Source organism: Myotis brandtii, unplaced genomic scaffold, assembly GCF_000412655.1.
Source record: "Myotis brandtii unplaced genomic scaffold, ASM41265v1 scaffold1037, whole genome shotgun sequence".
In the NCBI taxonomy this organism is placed as follows: domain Eukaryota; kingdom Metazoa; phylum Chordata; class Mammalia; order Chiroptera; family Vespertilionidae; genus Myotis; species Myotis brandtii.
In genome coordinates, this window is record NW_005353483.1 from 365,863 (window position 1) to 387,926 (window position 22,064).

Genomic DNA, 22,064 nt, shown 5'->3' on the forward strand with positions numbered 1-22,064 from the left:
CTCTGTGCGTGACAGGGGGGAGCTCCCCAGCCCCCTGATGGGCCCTGCTCTGTGCGTCATAGGGGGTGGCATCGCAATCTCCCAATCCGCCCTGCTCTGTCCATGACAGGGGGCGGCGCCCCAACTCCCCAATCGGCCCTGCTCTGAGCCCGACCAGGGGCTGCACCTAGGGATTGGGCCTGCCCTCTGCCACCCGGGAGCAGGCCTAAGCCAGCAGGTCGTTGTCTCCCGAGGGGTCCCAGACTGCGAGAGGGCACAGGCCGGGGTGGGGGGCCCCCCCCTCCCCCCCCCCCCAGTGCACGGATTTTGTGCACTGAGCCTCTAGTATATATATACTAGAGGCTCAGTGCACAAAATCCGTGCACTGGGGGGGGGGGGAGGTCCCCTCAGCCCAGCCTGCACCCTCTCGCAGTCCTGGACCCCACAGGGATGTCCGCCTGCTGGCTTAGGCCCCATCCCCCCGGCAGTCAGACATCCCTCTCATAGTCCGGGCTCTCACAGTCGGGGACCCCTCACTCCTTATCGCCCGCCTGCAGTGGAGTCAGGAGAGGCTCCCACCACTGCCGCTGTGCTCGTCAGCCGTGAGCCCGGCTTCTGGCTGAGCAGCGCTCCCCCTGTGGGAGCGCACTGACCACCAGGGGGCAGTTTCTGCATTGAGTGTCTGCCCCCTGGTGGTCAGTGCACGTCATAGCGACTGGTCGTTCTGCCGTTCGGTCGATTTGCATATTAGGGTTTTATTGTATAGGATATAAAACCTAATGCCCAGTGCAATGGTATTTAGAGGTAGTGTGGGGCCCTCATAAATGGGATTAGTGCTCTTAGACGGCTGCCTATGAACCAAGAATTGACCTCTTACCAAAAATCAAATCTGCTGGCAACCTGATCTTGGACTTCCCAGCTGGAACAGACTAAGGCAGTTTATGAAGCACTATCACAGCCAAGCTCCTGTTTGATCCTCCTCATGTTTCTATAAAACAGGCAGGATGGGTATTATTTGTTCTCCTCATAATATATAAAGAAATAGAGGATCCAAGCCATGAAGGGATTTGTTCAAGGTCACATCAAGAGGGAAAGAGGCAGAGCTGGGCTCTTCTCCACTATTCATCAGTTCATTCAACTATTTGTTGAGTGCCAGCCTTGCACGAGGCACCATTCCAGAACTGAAGGTACATCAGTGAGCAAAGCCGTGTCTGCCCTCACGGAGCTTCCACTTTAAGTACAATAGATTTATTAAAAATAAATTAATGATTACATAATAACAATTACATGACTCATAATGCCAAGAGTTCTAAATGCTATGAAAAATAACAATGAAGCAGGGGAAGGAGATAAATAGAAAGTAAAGTGGCTGAATGGAGGCTCTTTTAGATGGGATAGTCAGGGAAGAGAGCTCCTGGGCAGAGACCTGAATAAAGTGAGTCATGTGACTAGCCACAGAAGTAGCATTCCAGGCCGAGAGAACAGCAAGGACAAAGGCCCTGAGGTGGGTGTGTTCTTGGTGGGTTTAAGGAGCAGTATGTCCATTGAACATTAACTTAGCTGGTTGTTGCTAGGTGTTGCTTGAAAGAAGCATTCTGTAGTCCTGTAACTTTTGGGACTTCTGGGGAAAGCAGGATGTTCAAGAGCCTATGACATATGAATGCCCTCTGAATCTTCTTGAGCGTGTACAGTACATGGCGTTGTACAGTGCTATTCAACCACGGAAACCTTCCCTCAGGGAGCACCTCAGGGGATTACTGTTCCACAGACACTCTGGAAATGCTGCACCACACCCTGCTTTTACTGGAAAGAGGAAGTTGGGGTAGGAACTAGAACTTCAGGCCCTGTGCAAGGGAGGCCAGCGGAGGACACCCACAGAGGCACAGAAACCCTATCAGGCAGCGGCAGGCTCCATGTATCCACAGCGGAGAATGTTCAGCCAACCCTGTCATATCAACTCTTTGAACCTACTCGTGGCCCCTGTTTCCTGTCTGGACCTCTGGTGTGTCCCACAATTAGCTAATTCCACGCTCTGCTGACTTGCCCTAGTGCTCCCATTTGGGGAAATGGTAGAAGGGCAAAAGAGGAACATCTAGAAATCTGCTTAGATGGTGTTTCACCTCAGGTTGGGGATGGGAGGCAGGGCAGGGGGAATTTCCAGGGCCCTGAATGAAGTGTGCAGTTGGTGGCCTCCCCTGCAGCCTAGGAAGGAATTCAGCTCAGGTGGTGTCACATGCTCTGAGCTCCAGCTGCCATGGACACATCCAGAAGCAATTCAGCTGCAGGCAGGTGGGGGCTGCAAGAGGAAGACTCCCATTTGGCAGGAAAACTGCCAGCTGTGAAGAATGCTGATCACCGCCTCACTTGAGAAGAATTCCCAAGCCTTCTGCGAGCAATGAAGCCAGGAAATGAATGGGAAGCAGCTGGAGTGGACCAGGCAGAGGGGACAGCCCAGAGAGCGCAAGAGAGGGCCAGGCAGTGGCCCGACCCCAGGGAGCCCCGCAGAGGTCAGCTGGGCCTGCTTCACCGGAGGGGGCTGTCAGGAAGAAATGGCTGGTCCCAGGGATATCACCCTGCAGACTTGGACCAAGACACATCGGGAGAGTGCCAGCAGGAATCATCTGTTGGCTTTATTTTTTTAAAAAAAATAAACTGTATAAATAGATGTTAATTCCAGATGTTGCTTATTCATAAAACACATAAAAAGTGATCAGCTGTAAATACTAAACGAACTCTTCCTTTCAGGACTTTCAAAGGAATCTTGCAAAAAATCTGGCTAAGAGCTTGACCACAGACTAACAAATACATCCTAGATAAGATTAAAATTTTTCATTGCAATGGCTTGTCATAGTAGTTTTAAAAGTCAGCTCAGGACTGTGATCTATGCACAACTGAGAAATTCTACTGAAAACAGCAAACGCCCAATGACTACATTGCCCCTTTGTGTGACATAATAGATAACATTAAAGATAAAAGAACTACTATCACTTTAAGTAAGTGTTGAGAAATTTCTGAGAGCCAGACATTTTACACACAGCATTTTTAATGTTTACAGTAAGCTAGCATTCTGTGCCCATTTTACCGATGAAGAAACTGAGGTTCAGAAGGCTAAGTAACCTGTCCAATGCCACAAGGCGAATTAAGTGATTGATCTGGGATTCAGACCCAGACCTCTCTGACTGAAAAGTCGAACTTGTATCACACGGTGACTATGCTATCACACAGATAACACAATAGGGTGGTTAGAACTGAGGACAAGGCATCCTTAAATTCCTTCTTAGCACACCCACCCACCCACTTGCAATTTATAAAATCTTTTTTTTTTTTATCCTCTTTGTCAGATGTTGGGAAGATCAATAAATATTTGCATTGTGCTTTGAGAGAATTAGAAGGAAAATGCCAGACTCAAAAAATGTTACTTATGCCATGAGATAGACCAGACATAGACTTAGACCAGTTCGACTGCTGTAGTCACCCACATGTCAGTAGCTTTGGACCTTTATGGGAAGAGCTCCATACGAGATATTCAAGGCAATCACAGAGTCACAGTCACTGCCTTGCCAGCTTCTGGGAAACTTGGTGTTCTTCTGATTCTTCCCTGCTCCCCAAACTACTCTTAAATTATGAAGACCCTTTGAGATGCAGGTACAAATGCTATCAAATTCCACTTTGTAAGGTCTATGTGAAACCCTCAGGGATCCTCATATACTTGATCACTTAAGTGATCACTTTTTCTGCTCCCTCCAGCATGTCTTCCCAGAGTTAAATGTCATTCACACTCTTAACTAAAAATTAACTAAATCCTTTCTGTTTAAATTGCTTTATCTTACTAAAGTATTCAGTTATTCAATTCATAAGCCTACTACTGTGTGCCAGCCATATGCTCCCACAAAAAGAGGGAGAGGGGATTGGTTCCCATGACATAATCAACCATTGGTGTTGCATACACATTTTGTTTTTATTGACAAGATTGGGCATTTATATATTTTTAATCTACATTTCATTGTAATACACAACTGGGGCTGAAAATAGTGCCTAAATTCTCAACCACAATGATAGTTTGATGAATATATAATTCATATAAGCCTTTAGGTTTTCCTAGTTAATCTAACTCCAGTTAACAGTGGTATCAGTGAAAAAGCACAAAAGGGAAAGCATGCTTTAGTTATATTAGTATGATATGGACACTGATATCATGATCATATTTTATAAAGAATCAAGTATTATAAAAACATTTTCCAATAGGTTTTCTTTGCATTTTTAAAAATCTTTATTGTTGATGTCCCCCTCTTCTGTCCCCCCTTTACCCCCCTCCACTCAGTTCCTGCCCTACCCCATGCCTTCACTACCCTATTGCCTGTGTTCATAGGTAATCCATGTATGAATATAAGTTCTTTGGTTAATCTCTTCCCACCACCCCTCCTTCCTTCCCTCTGAGATTCATCAGTCTGTTCCATGTTTCCATGCCTCCTCTGGTTTTATTTTATTCATTGGTTTATTTTGTTCATTAGACTCCTTGTTCATTTATTTTGATTTTTAGATTCAGTTATTGATAGATATGTATTTATTGCCATTTTACTGTTCAAATTTTTATCTTTTTTCTTCTCCTCGCTGCTGTGTAGGAGACACCCTATGGAGTAGGACTTGCTTCAGTGAGGCTTTGGTGCTCACTGAATCTTCCCCTTGAGTGTGGCAGAGTTATAATCTGGCGTGGTCTGAAGCTGTCTACCAGGTGCACTGGTTCTGGGGCCTTCCTAGAGGTACAAAATCATCCACTGCCTGGGGTCACCCAGCAAGAGCTACAGAGTGATCTGCAGATGGCCGCTATTTGTTTTGGGCTTGGAGGTGCCCAGGAGAGATCAAACTGTGAACCAAGGCAGGCTGCTGCTAGTGCCAGGCCTGGGGCCACTTATTGAGAGGTATGGGGCATGCTGAGTCCAGTAACTACAATACTTGTTTGAGAGATTTTAGTAAAGTCTGAATCCTGAGCCAGGACAGGTCATTCATATAGACAAGCCACTGCAAACAGCTTGGGTGGGACTACAAATTAGGGGGGCTGAGTCTCAGGGAATTACCAGGGTGGGGCAAACAGTGTGGGCCAGGTTGATGGAAACTCATATATGGTGCCTGCCCATCAGATCTGTGTCGGGGAGGTCTCAGCATAGGAACAATGACCTCTGGGAGCACTTTGTCTGAGAGAAAGCTGTCCCTGAGTTCTTGCCCTGATGTCAGACAATTTAGTTCTTCCCATATGTTCCTGGATCCTTTCAAGCTGCTGCCCCAGTGCTGGAGCTCCAAGTGAGTGAATCCAAGTAAGTCTGTGTGCTGGCCCTTTAAGAGGAACTGCCTGGTCTCCAGTAGTCTCCGTGTCACTGGGCCACAATTTCCATTGTTATTACAGCCAAACATTTCAGGGACTTCTCTTCCCAGCACTGGAACCCTGGGCTGAGGGGTCTGGTGTGAGACTGGGACCACTTGCTCATCACAAGAGGCCTCCCCAGCCAAGATATCCCTTCCAATTAAAAACAGGCCACACTTGGGTGTTGGACCAGCCCCTTCCGTTCAGTGCATCTGCCCCTCCTACTATTGTAAGCAGCTGGAAAGACACCAGGTGTTAGACCAGTGGGGTCAGACCAAACCTGGGTTCAGCAACCTTGGTACTTGGGTTCTGGCTAGGAAAGAATTCAGAGTCAATACCTAAACTGTAAGAGAACATTTATTTGGTAAATCACAGAGGTAGAAGAAGTAATTCCTAGAAGAAATGGGCTCAGGAAGTTATAGAAGTAAAGGAAGGGCCCTTGGAGCTTGGGAGTGAGGAAGCTAATGGTAACAGGCCTGGGGCAGGGAGGAGGAAGGGAGAGGGAAAGGCTCAGGCATGCTTCCAGGAGGAAGAGCGCATGGGGTCCTCTGTCCTAAGGGTTTTAAGGGTGGAGATTTTTAGGGGAGGTCCCTGGAGAAGACCTCAATAGAATATTCAGCAGTTTTCCTGGTCTGTCCTTTCAGGATTAATGATTGATTAATTGGCTGGCACCAGGGCAGGAGTCATTATTCAATGCATCTGGTCTTGAGGCTGGTTTTGTTGCTTATCTGGGCCTAGAGCTGAAATACAACTGAAACATAGATGTTATCCCTAGGGAGGAAAGGTCAGAGGTCCAAACCTCAGGACCAGTGATATGCTAGGGGAGGAAAAGTCACCCTGGGGTCGAGGTCCCATCCTACAAGTGATTGTCCCTTGCTAGGCCCCTGGGGCTTTCCACCCTGATGACCTTCTGTACCTGGCCCTATCATCCTTGCTCTGTCATGTCTGTCTAACTGCCTGCCACACTACCAGCCTCAATGTGATTTCCTCTTTAATTCTCTAGTTCAGTGGTTCTCAACCTTGGCTGCACATTAGAATCACATGGGAATCTTTTTAAAATCCTGATTTCTGGGCCTCATCCTCCGGAAATTCTGTTTCTTTGTTATGGGGTGGGGCCACAACATTAGTAACAAAGAAACAGAATTTCCAGAGGATGAGGCCCAGAAATCAGGATTTTAAAAAGATTCCCAGGTGATTCTAATGTGCAGCAAGGTTGAGAATCACTGCTCTAGTTGTATGACTTACATTCAGGCAGATTTCCGGCTTTTCTGAATGATGGTTGTTCTGTATTTTAGTTGTAATTTTGATGTGGTTGTGGGAGGATGTGGGTACCATGTTTACCTATATCGCCATCTTGGTTCCTCTCTCCATTTCCCAATAATTTTTATTAACAGCCTATCCCCATACTACACTCATAGTTTGAAAATGTCTACAATTGAAAGAAAAATCGAGGAACAAAATTAATTTAGCTACATAAAACCACTAAGAAAGTTAATAACAGTAAGCAGTTTGAAATCTAGTTCAATTTAAGTTCAACATTAAAGCTACTGCATAAAAATTCCTTTGTAGTAAAATGGGTTTTTAATTTTAGAGGCTTTGTAGCCATTCTTGTAATCATTCAAGGTCAAATGTAGTGAGGATATAGTGAAAAAGAATAAAGCTTGCCCATGTTTGACAGAAAGTGGCAAATTTCCTTTTAATCTTTTTTTCTACTCAACAAACTAAAACCAAATCTTTTCCAACCTAGTTCTATGCAACTATATTCACTCTTATAGTTTCCTACCATCTGGTTTGTTGCAGCTTTAAATGATTTATTTTAGCATTGGGACCCACAGCAACATTCATTTTATGTACAGGTGGAGTTACTTAGTACTATAATCTGAAGACAGTAGAATAACCTCCTTTTTCCTTAATTACCTGAATTTCACTACAAAAAAAAATGCATTTCTTTGGGTGAAGATATTACCCCTTATTAAAACGTAAATATTCACTTTTTATCATCCATTGGAATCACTAGAGGGTTTTAATCTATTAAAGGACAGATTTCTGGGGCCCATGCCCAAAGCTTCTTATTCTTAGGGGTAAGAAATTCCCAGCCCTGGCCCATGTGTTTGGTTGGTTGAAGCGTCATCCCATGCACCAGAAGGTCTCGGGTTTGGTTCTTGGTCAGGGCACATGCCTAGGTTGTGGATTCGATCTCTGGTCAGGGTGCATTTGGGGAGGGGGTAACCAATCGATGTATCTCACTCACATGGATGCTTCTCTCTCTCTCCCTCTTCCTTCCTCCCTCTCTAGAATCATTTTTTTAAAGAAACTTCAGAATTCTTGGGACCAAATATTTGCATTTCTAACAAGTTCCCAGGTGATACTGACGCTCTTTGTCCAGGGACCACACTTTGAGAACCTAGTATATATTAGTGCTGCAGATTTGGGAAGGTATCACAGCTGGTTCCATCAAGGGGAAATAAGGATCTGAGCCTGGGACTGCTGGCATGTATAGAGCTAGACACAGGGTTCCAAGCAGCAAAACATTGTGGATATAAAAATAAATAGGAAACATGAACTGGGAAAGCAACACTGAAGGCGTAATGGGAGCAAGTACTTCTGAGAAGAGTATCCCACTTTCCATTTAGAATTTGGATGCTTGATGAAGCAGTTTACAACAAGAAAAATAGCTTCCCAGGTGTTAAACTTGAGAGTGCTAAGACTGTTTAAGGTCCAAACATTACATGCATTTGTGCTTTGCTGAAAGAGGGCATTCCCAGGTAAAACAGGGGAGAGTAACATATGTAAGGGTGTCCCAGTGGATGCTAGGATGATCCAAAGGCAAATGACTCTTGTTGAAATCATGGCTAGCTAATGTTTATAGTGTATTATCTTTAGTCCTTTCTCTTTTCTTTTCTTTCATATACAGGTGAGACAAAAGTAGCTTTATAGTTGTTCATATGGAAAATAATACAATAATTAATAAATAATAATACAAGAATAAACTCTGGGTTTTGCATACTCGTAACTGTAAACCTACTTTTGCCACATTGTAGTTTGTAAAGGAACAAAATAATTCTCCCTATTTGTGAATAATATTATTATCTAGTTACAAATACCAAGGAAGTTATAACAAATCCTAGAATCTCCTCCCTAATTGTTGTGTAAGATTCTTTCCTTGAATCAGACTTTCCTCCTCTAAAAAACATACAGTTATTTCTAGGGAAAAAATCATTTAGGTCGTCAATCTTTTCTTTGTGTTTATTCTCAAAGCCTCTTGGAAGTTAAGAAAAAAGAGCCACTTTCTTTTCTTTCTTTTTGTTTTTTGTTGTTGTTGTTGTTATTGTTGTTGTTTTGAGCATCTTGTTTCTTTAAAAGGAAGAAATACCTGAATGAGGGTGCAAAAATTATATAAATGTTAAAATCTGGCAGGGTAATGCTTTGAATACTCTTCCTACCCCACCTCTCACAAAACAATGTAATAGTCACAAGATAATTTCAGGATTTATTCTAAGATATTAATTCATGGTGGTGTAAACCAGTAATAACATTCAAGGTTGTAGAGTAGATCCTGTCACAGACTCTATATCTGACGACATTTAGAGATGACGCATCAAAAACCCAAGGTTAATGTCACTTGTGAATATGACTCCTCCCAGCCATAATAAGATCTTATTGCTAGGAAAAAAAATTTGACAGTGTGCTTTCTTCTAAAACAAAGAAGAAAAGGGTAGATTTAGATTTCACATTTACTAGTAAATTTTAGAAAAAGGGAGCTGTGTCTGAGTTCTTTTGAAAGCATCATCCCATCAGGAAGAATTTATTAAGTATACAATTAATTCTCCCATACTATCCAACCCAACAATTTAAGCCCTAAAACAAAAGAGGAAGGCTTCACCATGCCAGTCCTATCTGTGGCAGAACACAGAAATATATACATGGTATTCATTCATTGAGTGTTACAATAGTCACAACACAAAAAAATTTAACTTAATAATCTAACATCATCTTTCATAAATCACTAAAATACCATACAAGGATAGTTTAAAATGAACTGTCTCTGAGGAAATTTTTTCTAAGTGGAAAAAATTCTACACATTTTTGTGGCTCCAAATGATTTTTACTGTATTTGCCAGATGCGTATTTTGATTCTACCTGATTATATCAATTTGAGCCTCACTATAATGCAGTGGATTTCTTAATTTTAAAATATGATTTCTCATCTTGGCTTTAATATGGTCAGAGTTCACCTATCTCTACATTTCTTTGTCTGTTTACAGAATGTATGGTTCATTTTTCTCCAACCTTTCAGCTTTGCTAGAAATGCTGGGCAACAGGAAAGAATGAGTTCATGACTCACCAGATTGTAAGCTACTCTTCGCAGTTACTATAAATACTGCCATCAGTCTCATTTTTATGGTGCTGATAAAGGAAGGTAACCTGTACAAAGGAGTTAGTTAAATGATCCAAAATGCCCTTGCTCAACACTGGAGATGCATTAATTTGTAGTCCTATAGTTGCAAAACAGGAAATGAAGTTTTTAGGGGCTGGCTGGCCAGCTGGTCAACCAAATAGTATACCATTATAACAGCAAAAGGAAATGTCATACGGCTCTTCCGTAAGTGCATCACGAGATTTATTTTGCAAATGCTTTTCTTTTTATATCTGATTGGTTCTTTTGTAGCTTGTATTTGCTGTAGCTTCTAGCTAAAAGATGCTTTACAATGACTGTGTCCTCTCTGGAAATGATTTGTACTCGTTTCCAAAGGACAGTTTGTCTGTTTAGCATTAGGAAGTGATGTTTATGGTCACTTTGGAAAGTAGCACAGTTAATGAGATTACTGTTAAATCAATAGCACAATGAAATGCAGGGAAACTTTAGTTCTATGTATTTTCCTTTTGTGACATTGTTTGACATTTTACAATAACATTGTTTAAATAATCATATAAATCATTCAGTATACAGAAACTAAACAAATTGATATGCATAAGCACAGAAAACAAAGTGTGTTGGGGAATCAAAATCTATATTTAGGGCTTAGGTTAAGGTAAGGGGAAAATTTGGTAAAATTATGAAAATAATATTGAGATGTGATGTAACAGAAGCACTGGCAGGTGAGGCCTTATTCTGCATTTAGTGATCATACCAATAATAAAAATATCATAGAAAACACATTTGATAAAATAAAAACTCATTAGAGATTATTTTTAAAAGAGGAGTAAAAGAATGTACATTTAACCACAGCCAGACCTAAACAGAAATGAACATATAATATTGCATAGAAAACCATAAGGTTAAAGAGTAAATTTGATTAACCTTGAAAATGAAAGAAACCTTGTTTTCCAATATCGTGGAATAAAATTTAGTATTTACTATGGAGTAAGATAGTGTATCAACTAAATAAAGGTATGGGCAAAACATATTTTAGCCATAAGTATAAAGATAGGAGGGCCCTAGTCAGGTTGGCTCAGTGGATAGAGTATAGTCCTGTGGACTTACAGGTCCCAGGTTCAGTTCTGGTCAAAGCCACATGCCCAGGTTGCAGGCTCCATCCCCAGTGGGGGGCGTGCAGGAGGCAGCCAATCAATGGTTCTCTCTCATCATTGATGTTTCTATCTCTCTCTCCCTCTCTCTTCCTCTCTGAAATCAATAAAAATACATTTAAAAAAAATAAAAATAAAGAAAGGAGGGACCAACCTGACCAAGAATTTTTTAAGAGAGATAAGGGAAGAAAATAGGCCAAAGAAAATATTGTGATAAGAAGGTTCCTAAAATATCAAAAGATTTCCGTAGTCAACACAACCAGGGCCCTCCCAGTGATAAGTCAGAAACATTGTTTGTCTAAACCAAATTCACTTCTGGGTCACATGAGAGGCCTTTAACTTTGAGTAGGAGTCTGCAATGGATAAATCTAACTTGCTAAAGTAACTTTTCACCATTGAACTGTGAAATGTTGAAGAGTCTTTACATTCAAGAAATAATTTCCGTGTATTTCTAAGAATTAACAGGAGAAAACATAAGATTATGACATTCTTCTAATAATACTCTTCCATGTGTATACTCACTTTATTTCATGAATCTTCAAGAAGCTTTCCCAAATATCGCTCTCACGACATCAATCAATTCCTGGTAGAATTGATTCAATTACTAATTCTGCCTCTTGACAGCAACAGTTCAGCCATATAGAGAAAATCTAAGATGAAAATCAACCTAAGGCCTGATTCATGGCAATCACAATGGCCTGGATCTACAGAAGAATGCTACAAACAGGCCATCCCAGATATGCAAGAGCAAAGGGCCCTATTCACTTTCTGGATTCTCCTCTCTAGGATTCAGCTTACTGGTAAGATTGGCCCAACCCAAAGTCTTCCCTACCAAGCTCATCTCAAGAAGCTAAAAACTATTGTACAGGAATACTTTGGCTGATCCCAATTGAAAGGGGAAACATTTATGCAAAAACAAGGGATTTTTCTTACTGACCAAATCCAAACTCAAGGACCCTTTACTATTCAATGCATGATGCTGCTTCCACAAAGGAGGCAGGTGGATGAAACCAATTGAAACCTACTTAAATCTATAAAATAACTTTCAAATTATATTATATAAAAATGTAGCATTACTCTGCCATAATTCTTTAATTATGCTGATGCAGAATCATATAGATACCTCTCCTCTAAAAATGTGAAGACATAAAAATTTTAAAAATTATTTTATTCAATTTAATTAGTTCATTTTTTAAAATTCAACACCATAATAGGCACTGTGGAAAGAAATGAGCACTACATTACAAACTGTGCACATAAGAGATTGTATCACAGAGGAGACAGGCAAGACATTCAATGATAATCATACAGTGTAGCAAGCGCTATGCTAGAGATATGTTCCAGGAGTTGTGGGAATATACAGGAGGACATAGATTAAAGGGTCAGGACATGTCCACTGAGTATTTAACCTAAATACTAAAGAATAAGTGTGATACAGATAAGGAAATGGAAGGGGAAAGATTGGTATGCAGAGGGAACTGCCTGCGCAAAATCACCAAGGTAGGAAAGAGTATAATACTTTGAAGGAACTGTATACACAGTGTTGTGACTGGGAGCAGAGAGGGCTTAGTGGAAAATGAGGCTTGAAAAGAGATAAGAGTACTACTACAAGATCCTGTATGCCATTCTGAGTTATTGGGGGTTTTTTATCTTAAAGGTGCCAATGAAGGCTTTTCAGCAGAGGAGCTACATAGTCATTTTCTGTTTTAGTAAAAAGCAGTATTAGTAAGAAGAATATCTGTAAGAAGGGATGGATTGTTGTAGAGCAAATCTAATCAGAGAGACCAGTTAGGATACCAGAAGCAGGCACTTCTCCAGGGACTTACAATGGAGCTGCAGGTTAGTAGGATGATTCACAGGAAATTAATGGAGTCAACAAGATCTGAGGATCAGTTAGTTATGGAGTTGGGAAAAGGAGAGTCTAGGATTTTCCTCCTAGTTTCTGGCTTGGGCACCTAAGAGAGGAAAAGGGGCAGGAGATGTGAGAAGAAGGATGTTCACTTCAGGGAACTTTGGATTGGAAGTACCTGAAGACAACCAAGGGAAGGTGCCAGGGAAATGGTTAGAAATGCGGGCTCAGAGGAACTGCCTGGTGGAAGGTACAAGACTAGGAGTCAAATGTGTACAAAATGAAAGTCAAGGGTGTGGATAAGATGGCCCAGAAAGAGTGTATACCAGTGGTCGGCAAACTGCGGCTCGCGAGCCACATGCGGCTCTTTGGCCCCTTGAGTGTGGCTCTTCCTAAGCCTTAGGAGTACCCTAATTAAGTTAATAACAATGTACCTACCTCTATAGTTTAAGTTTAAAAAATTTGGCTCTCAAAAGAAATTTCAATCGTTGTACTGTTGATATTTGACTCTGTTGACTAATGAGTTTGCCGACCACTGGTGTATACCATTAGAAGAGGGCCAAGGAGAGAATCTTGGAAACTCTAACAAAATTAAGGTGTTTTTTTCAAACTAATAAATTTTGTTTGGAACAGTGTTCCTTAGGTAGCAATTCATGATTAATGTTAATGATACTCAAATAATAATCTAAGTTTCTTTCAACATTTCATGCATTGGGGCTAAGATGAGATGGTGGCTTTCTCACTGCAAACCCAAATGTCCCTGTCAATAACAATTACCGCAGATCCCAACGTGAGACCTACCTGGGAACCATCAATTCAAATACCACTGCAGAAATATTTCAAGGAATCTATGAGATCAAATTTATTTTCATGATAAAACCAAGGCATTATTTGTCTCTTTCACTCTATTGATACTTGAAATGACATTGGACAAAACTGCTGGCACCTTAGAGCAAATCAGGGAAGTGGCACTAACTGTATTAATAGTCATGGTTTTCTTCATCACCCTAAAAAAAACTAATACTGCTGTCACTTAAGAATGCCCCAGTGAAGCAGAAAAAGGATCCGTTTCTTACATCTCGACCTCTGGGGATATTTTGTGTGATGAAATGAGAAATACACATAAAGCACTTCTATATACCAAAGTCCATGAGTGTTCCTAGAAAAAGCATTTGTACACTTGAGTTGCAAGGCTGGCCAAGCCATTTTTTTTTTCATGGACCACATTTCTTTTTTTTTAAAGAACAACTGGCAGGAAAACCATGATGATTTAGACCTAAGTATTTGGCAGACATTTTCTCAAAAAATTAATGAAGTGAGCCTGTCACTTCAAGGAAAACACCTAACAGTATTTGCTGACAATGATAGAATTCAAGGTTAAAGTAAAAATTAGAGTTATGGAAAATTTGTATTCACCACATTAAGCTGGACAGCTTCCCAATGCTTAAAGACTTTTCCGATGATATCAATGGTGACATTAAACAATGTAATTTTTTTTAATATTGTATAATATATTGTGTCAACCTTAGGGATATTTGTGTAATTCAGTGAACTAGTATTTTCTAGATTACCAATGAATGATGTTACGAAATCAAAGCATGCAAAAGATTCATTCAAAGTACAAAAAGATCACTGATATGGGTTCATATTGCAACTAACCTTTATGTTAACATGAAATAGGTATATTATTGCTATTTAAATATTTTCAAATTTCTCAGTTTTTATTTTGAATAGAGTAAATATTGATGGATGCAAGCTACACAAACAAAAGGTCTTTAGGGGTCTCAATAATTTTTTAGAATTTAAAAGAACCTTAAGACCAAAAATTTGAGAACCATTCTCTTAGGGAAAAACAGAACAGGTTTAGAAAGGATATTCTCACTGCCCCATTGCCCTTCGGTCTTCCCTTCTCTCTTACCTTCTCCATAAGCCCTGACAAAATAGTATTTAGAAATGTCAGCCTACTTCTTTCATCCATTGACCATCTTTGTCTGCTTCTTCAATACACCATTCCGTGACAGGTCATGATTTTATTGCAGAGAAAGTTCTGCATTATTAAATTGAGAATTTGCCTTTCTCAGAAGCTGGTCTGATCTGCAACAACAAAAATATCTTCTCACTCTAATGAATACATATTTTTCCCACAATATTTTTAGAATCATTATGATCTCTGGTCATTTTTATATCACTCTAGCCCATTCTTAGTTTGAATGCCTGTGTTTTATTAGCTAAGCTATTCAAGCGGAAAGATAATTATTGTGAACTCTCCTAGTCAATAAAATTTCATTAGAGCATCTCTATGCACATGTTGAACTTTAATTAGTGTGGTTTCATCATGATGTGTAAATACATTAAAATGAGTAAGTTATTCTGGTCTTAATCAATGGAAGTAACAAGAAATTTATATTTATGAGCAAATAATATTCTTAATGAAATATGCACATGCCTAACTTGGGTTTAAGGCTAGTACAAATGTTTTAACTTAAGAACAACATGCTACAGATATATTTACATGAATGTTCCCTATGCTTTCTGCCCTTTCATTCAATCCATATTTCAGTTAAATGAATTTCCTTTGCTCTAAATAAATTGTGTTACATTGAAATCATTTAATTTCTAAGACAGGTAGCCAGTGTTTTGGGGTCTCAAATAGCAATTTCTGACAGATACTGTGGATGGACAATTGACATGTATAGCATATATTCCAACACACTTCTAGCAGAGGTAGTAAAGGCAAAAACAATATATTTCTTAGTCTCTCTTGAAGCCAGGGTTCTGGACTGATTGAAGATCCACCAATCAGATGCAATCATGTGGGAACTGGTTTTGGAATGCGTTAAGGAGGCAAGAAAGAGCATGAGGCCCCATTTTGGTGTGGATCAAGCTGGATCAGATTGAGGCTGCAGCAGTATCACTCTGCAGCCAGGACCTCAAACAAGACTCTTGATTTAACAGATGGCTGTGTGTGTGTGAATTCTCACCCAAGGATATTTTTCCATTGGTTTTTAGAGAGAGTGGAAGGGAGGGGGAGAGACACACAGAGAGAGAAACATCAATGTGAGAGAGACACATCCACTGGTTACCTCCTGCACGCTGGGGATCAAGCCTGCAACTGAAGTATGTGCCCTTGACCAGAATTGAACACAGGACCCTTCCATTCGCAGGTAAACACTCTATCCACTGAGCCAAACTAGCTTGGGCAATAGATGGCTTCTTGATCATGGCAGGAGCAGCAGTACGATTCTGTGGGGGCTTTGGGAGTTATCTATGGAAGCTCAGCCTAGACTCTGCTGTGATGGCGAACATATGACACGTGTGTCAGAGGTGACACGCGAACTCATTTTTTTGGTTTATTTTTCTTTGTTAAATGGCATTTAAATATATAAAATAAATATCAAAAATATAAGTCTTTGTTTTACTATGGTTGCAAATATCAAAAAATTTCTATATGTGACACGGCACCAGAGTTAAGTTAGGGTTTTTCAAAATGCTGGCACGCCGAGCTCAAAAGGTTCGCCATCACTGGCTAGAGGCTATTTCTTTAGCCACCTATCCCCAATTATCCTGTAAGCCTTTTTTTTTTTTTTAATAAAATTTTTTTACTGATTTTTAGAGAGAGAAAGGGAGAAGGAGAAGGAGAGGGAGGAGGAAGAGGGAGAGAGAGAAACATCAGTGGTTAGAGCATTGGCCCTTGGACTAAAGTGTCCAGGGTTTGATTCCGGTTCAGGGCAGGTACCTCGGTTGCAGGCTTGATCCCTGGCCCCAGTCGGTCGGGTCAGGCGAGTGTGGAGTCAGCCAATTGATGTCACACCAATATCTCTCTCTGTGTCTCTCCCCCTCCCTTCCACTCTCTTTAAAACAGAAAAATCAATGGAAAAATATCCTCAGGTGAAGATTGACAAAACAAACAAACAAAAAGAAGTGTGAATGACTTAAGGAAAAGGCCGATAAAAAGGAGCTAACTCAATTTGGAGAAGAATTTTTGTATCCTTCTGGAGAAAAAAAAATTTTAGTTTTTGTTAGTATGAGCAAGGTTCTCTCCTGGGCCCTCTTTTAATGGTATGCACTCTATCTGGGTCACCTCATGCACATCCCTGGGTTTAGTGCTCACCATTTTATACACAGTAGACTCTTGATCCCATACCTCCCACCAGGCAATTTCTCTGAGCTATGAGCCTGCCTTTCCAATCATTTCCCTGGCACTTTCCCTTGGGTGTCTTCAGGCACCTCAAACCCACCGTGTCCCAAACTGAACATCTTTTTTCTCAAATCCTTCCTGCAACTTGAATCCAGGTGTGATGGCAAGTACTCAATCAGCCATATTGAATCATGACACTAGAAGTCACTTTCTAAGGATGGAGCAACAAAAAGTTAGAGAGAGCCTGGGTCAGTGACTTCACGGAGATGTGCTGCTCCTGGACTTCTTACCTCTGAACTGTTTTGTGGTGGGTTTTGTTTTGTTGTTTTTTTTTTATAAAAAAATAAATAAATATCTATCTTGTTTAAGCTACTGTGATTTGGGGTTTTCAATTATATGCAACAGATCTTAATCCTACCCTGATACACATAATTTTCCCAAATTATTTCTATTTTAAGGTTATGTTCTTTTAAATAAATGCTTTCACCAATGAGTAATAACAGAAAGGAGTCATTATCTCAAGATAATAGCTGTCCCAAGTTACAGAGTCAACCTCTGGACATATTGTTAGATCCATATTAAATTTTCAAGAGTAAAAGCTAGATTCTCCTGTATGCATCCTTAAGATTAAAAACTTGAGTTGAGTCAGTGTGTTTTACATATTATGTATCCCTCTCAAGCTGGGTACAGGAGTACTTACAACATAGGTAACCTTGTGTTTGGGTAGTTTCTTAGCACAGTGCATAGAAACACCACGTGGAGTCCACCTGGGTTCATGCCTAATATAGAAGCACCCTTGGCCATTGACCTCTGGGGCCTGCTCTGGGATCTGTTAAACTGAGGACCAGTAATCCTTTTGCTGAAAGCTGAAAGGGCAAATGAGGATCTCTTCATCTTCCACAAGATTCTCTGGACATCATACAGAAGGTTTGGCTTGGAAGCTACATTTGACCACAGTGCTCTCGGTTCACACACCGTTGTACCAACTCTCTAGGAGTTCTTAAACTATTTTGTTCCATGTACCCCTAATAGGTTTGCAAGCCAATCATATTGAAATACAATTATCAACATATATTTTGAATTTAATATATGTGATTCTTTACTAAAACATTAAATTTCAAGATGTTGCAGTATGTCTAATAATTACCATGAATTTAAAGTAGAGAGAAGGATAAATGATATTTTGTGATATCAGTAACAACTGTGATATAAAAAGAAAATATATATCATTTCTATTAGAGTCGGAATCATGGCATTATCAATAGGTAATATGGTTGTGGTTTGTGGCCTACATTTATAGGGGAAGAAAATACTAAAATTTTGCTACAGATTGGTAAAAGAAAAAATCAATATGTGGATTTTTTTCCCATCAGGTTCATGGGCCCCTTAATTCTGAACACAGATGCCTAGGGAGTCTACAAACTCCAGGTTAAGTCTGTGAATCCTACTTTAAATCATGAGAGAATCCTGCATCAGAGACCACATAAGAATTCTGGTTTGTGATGATTAATGCCTGACGGGATTGGTCCTGTATTTTAGCACCTTTCACAGTTCACGAACTTTATGATAGCTGTACTGCATGGATATCTAATTCCAGTCACTGTCATCCAGAAAGGCCTAGGTTGTAAAATGTTAATTCCCCTGTAAATGACAAATGACATCAGATTGCAGTTATAGCCAATGCATGGATTAAAGGAAAAATGAAGATCTCTTCAGTGGAGGATTGAGACCCAGGAAAGTGGCTATGCATCTACTCTATACAGATTATGTTTTGGCAGATTCACAGATAAAAGACCTCAGTCTCAAAGGCCTTATTTGGGATATCCTTCTGAATACTAAAATCAAATGCAAAACTAAAAGAAATAATAATCAAATTCCTTTGAAAATTCACCATAAACATTAAGTTCTACTCTCTCTCCAAAATTCAATTTAGTAAAAGAACTTTCTATAATAAAGTGGTGTCTGATGAGAACAATTTAAGGAAATATTTCAGGTATTTTTGTCTACTATTAAAGAGACATACGCAAGTAAAATCTGATGGAGTGCTCATCACAAAGTATATGTTTTAAAATTTTATCAAAACCGTAGGATATTTTTAAAAACAACCTCAGTGTTATCCATAAAACAGACTATAACCCAGCCTTGGAGTAATCTTTGAAGCCTATATTCAAATCAGTTCAGTGAAATTAGGAAAAATAAAGGGAAAACATTTCTGATTTAGAAGGTAGTTTCAAGTGGCCCACAATTTGAGGGTAAAATTAACTCTTAACAAAAAGATACATTCTGCTAAGACAATTCATTATCACAAATATCATTAATAGATGCAGAAATCATACAGAAAATTTATAAATATGTCCTGGCAATTCTAAACACACAAATGCACCACACAACACCAGATTTAGAGTCAGGGAAACCTGTTTTAAATCTTGGCTCTGCCACCTATTTCATTATGTGAGCCTGAAGAAGTTACTGAGCCTCTCTGATCCTCAATTGTCTCATCCATAGGAATAACTGCACCTGTTTCTTAGACTTGTGGTGAGAATTAAGTAAGTAAATAACTGTAAGACACCTAGAACAATGCCTGGTACATCTAAGCACTATACAGTATATTTTTATCATGAAAAAATTCTTGTGAGGATTAAATGTGGCATTGCCTACAAAGTTCTTGGCATAGTGTCTGGCATATAGTTAATGTGCAATAAATGGCAGTTTGCATCAGAAATAATGGAAGTATTAGTATTGGCATTTGATAATGTTGGAACTACTGTTGATATCAGAATTAATAGAGTAAAACCTTGCCCTTTATGACAGCATGGTTGACCTGGAGAGCATTATGCTAAGTGAAATAGAATTAATAGAGTATTGCTATTAGTAGAGTATGGGCATTGGTATTGGTTTGGCTATCAATACTGGTATCAGTACAGTATGACGTTATCCTGGAATGCATGCCATCGTGAGGAGCTCCTCTTCAACATGCTGTTGCTCTGAGAAACCCTTTTCTTGCCTTGCCTCAAAAAAAGATGAGAGCTGGGGCCCACCGCCCTCCCTTGAGCATGTCTTAGAAGTGGATTTCAAATCAACAATTCCCTGTCTGTGTACAGCATGGCCACCGACTCAGTGCCATTGTCTTTGGGTTCGGCAATAGGGCCATGCAGCCCTAATAATACAGTTCTCTCTCAGGAACATCTTACTGGCAAGGAACTAAATATACCTGAGACCATTTTACTGCCTTTGGTTCCTACAGCCACCAGCCCAGTTCTGAAAAGGCCAGCTATTTCTGTGCTCAAGCTGGATTCATTAAGAAAAAAAATGTAATAGCCCAAAGATTTATTAATTTGCTAGCTGTGAAAAAAATTTTTTCATAAAATTCCATTATCCAGAATATCTAGAAATAAGATCTGGAAGTTAGCTGCATTCCCTGGGAACAGAGATTACCCTGGAAACCGTTCATAAGTCACCAATCAGTTCTACAAGGTCATGAAGAATGTCCTGGTTTCCATGCCCACCTTGGGAATTCTGAGCTATCTCATATTGGCCAAAAGAAATGTGCTCATTATAATAATGATCTTAGTCACCATTAATTAAATGTCTGCTGTATGCCGGGTATCTTTCATAAAATACCCCTATTTCTCACAACAATCCTCTGAAGAGGGCATTATTGTCTCCCATTAGGGAGCAAAGTAACAAAGTCCCAAATCTGAAACAATTTGCCCAAGGTCACTGGGCTACTAGATGGAAGAGCTAAGATTCAAACCTGGATCTTCTCAGCTCCAAAACCTATTCCCTTCTCCACTTGAAGTTAGACAAGGTTGATAGGAAGAGCCATCACTATTCAGGAGCAAATGTCTCTTCTAATTCCAGGATCAGCTGAGCAAGAGCAGCAACACTGAGCTAGCACATCAGTGCTGACAGCATTGCTGGTGGTGGCAGAAAAAAAAAGGAGAATAGAGAAAGAACAGTAAAAATGGCAACCTGAGTAACAAAAGCAACAGCAAAGTGGCCAGAACCGGAACAGTAGTTGTGAGAAAGCTACAGCTGTCCCAGGCCCAAGTAATGCAGCCCAGAGGAGGCCCAGAGTGAATGGCAGAACTATAGTGAATGCCAACCTTGGTCCTCCCCATGCCCCACTTAGATACACCCACACTGACTGGGTGACCTGAATAAAGACTGAGCATAAGTACCAATTAGGCCCAAGTAGCAAGGTGCTGGGGAAATGTCACTAGGTGACAGAGCAGCTAAACTGCTCCCAGACACAGGCAGAGCGTATCCTCATACTTTTGAAGAAATATATTCACCCACTGCCCAAAGGTCATCCTGGGCCTATCTCTGCAAAGGGATTTATACAAATCATCTCTGCGTGAGCAATTTGTGCCGTCTCACCCCTGCAGGAATTATGTACGTCAGGGACTTGATCAGATTTAAATGCTGGGGGAGAAGGGGTTGTTTTTGTTTTTGTTCTTGTTTTTTGAGGTAGAATAGGAAGAGATGCGAGGGAAAGAGAGGTTCCAGAGAGATTTTGTAGAGCCCATGATGTTTCTCTCAGAATCATACTTCCTTCTCTGTGCATTTACACCTCCCTTTCTCTGGGCACATTTTCTCTTCATCCCTGCTATCTGGCTGACCAAAGTTCCCCTCCAGGGCCCCCTATAAAGGTTTCTTCTCCCCTAAAACTCCCACCACTCAAAAATGTACCTCTTTAAACATCTCTTCCCTCACTTCCCAACCCTCCTCAGAAGTCCCTTTCCCTCAGTTTAAGTATCAAACAAAGCAATTTGATTAAACACATCTATTCCAGGTGTAAGTGAAAGATATCCTACCTCAGGAAACCTTCCAGATAGATGTCTGATAAAAACCAAGTGAACACAGTGGAGAAAATACCGTTGAGCAGAGAGCCTTTCCTTCGAGCACATCTGAGACCCCTGATAGGTCTCATGCACTCCTGTTGGGAGGAAGAGAAGAAGGAATTGGAAAACCTAAGGCTTTCTCCAAAGACTACGGGGGTGATTATGCAGCCCCGTCTTCTAATTTGGCTGAGGTGGGGGTGCTCCACAAGCCAGGTGTTCTTTGAGGCCCTCAGTGCACCAGTGCAATGACTACCAAGTCTTAGAAATCAGAACATACTAGTAGTGGTAATAGAAAACAGGCGATAGTTTTGCTAAAAGAAGTGATTCCATCACTCTGCTCTGGGTGTTGACTTTCGAATTGTTTGC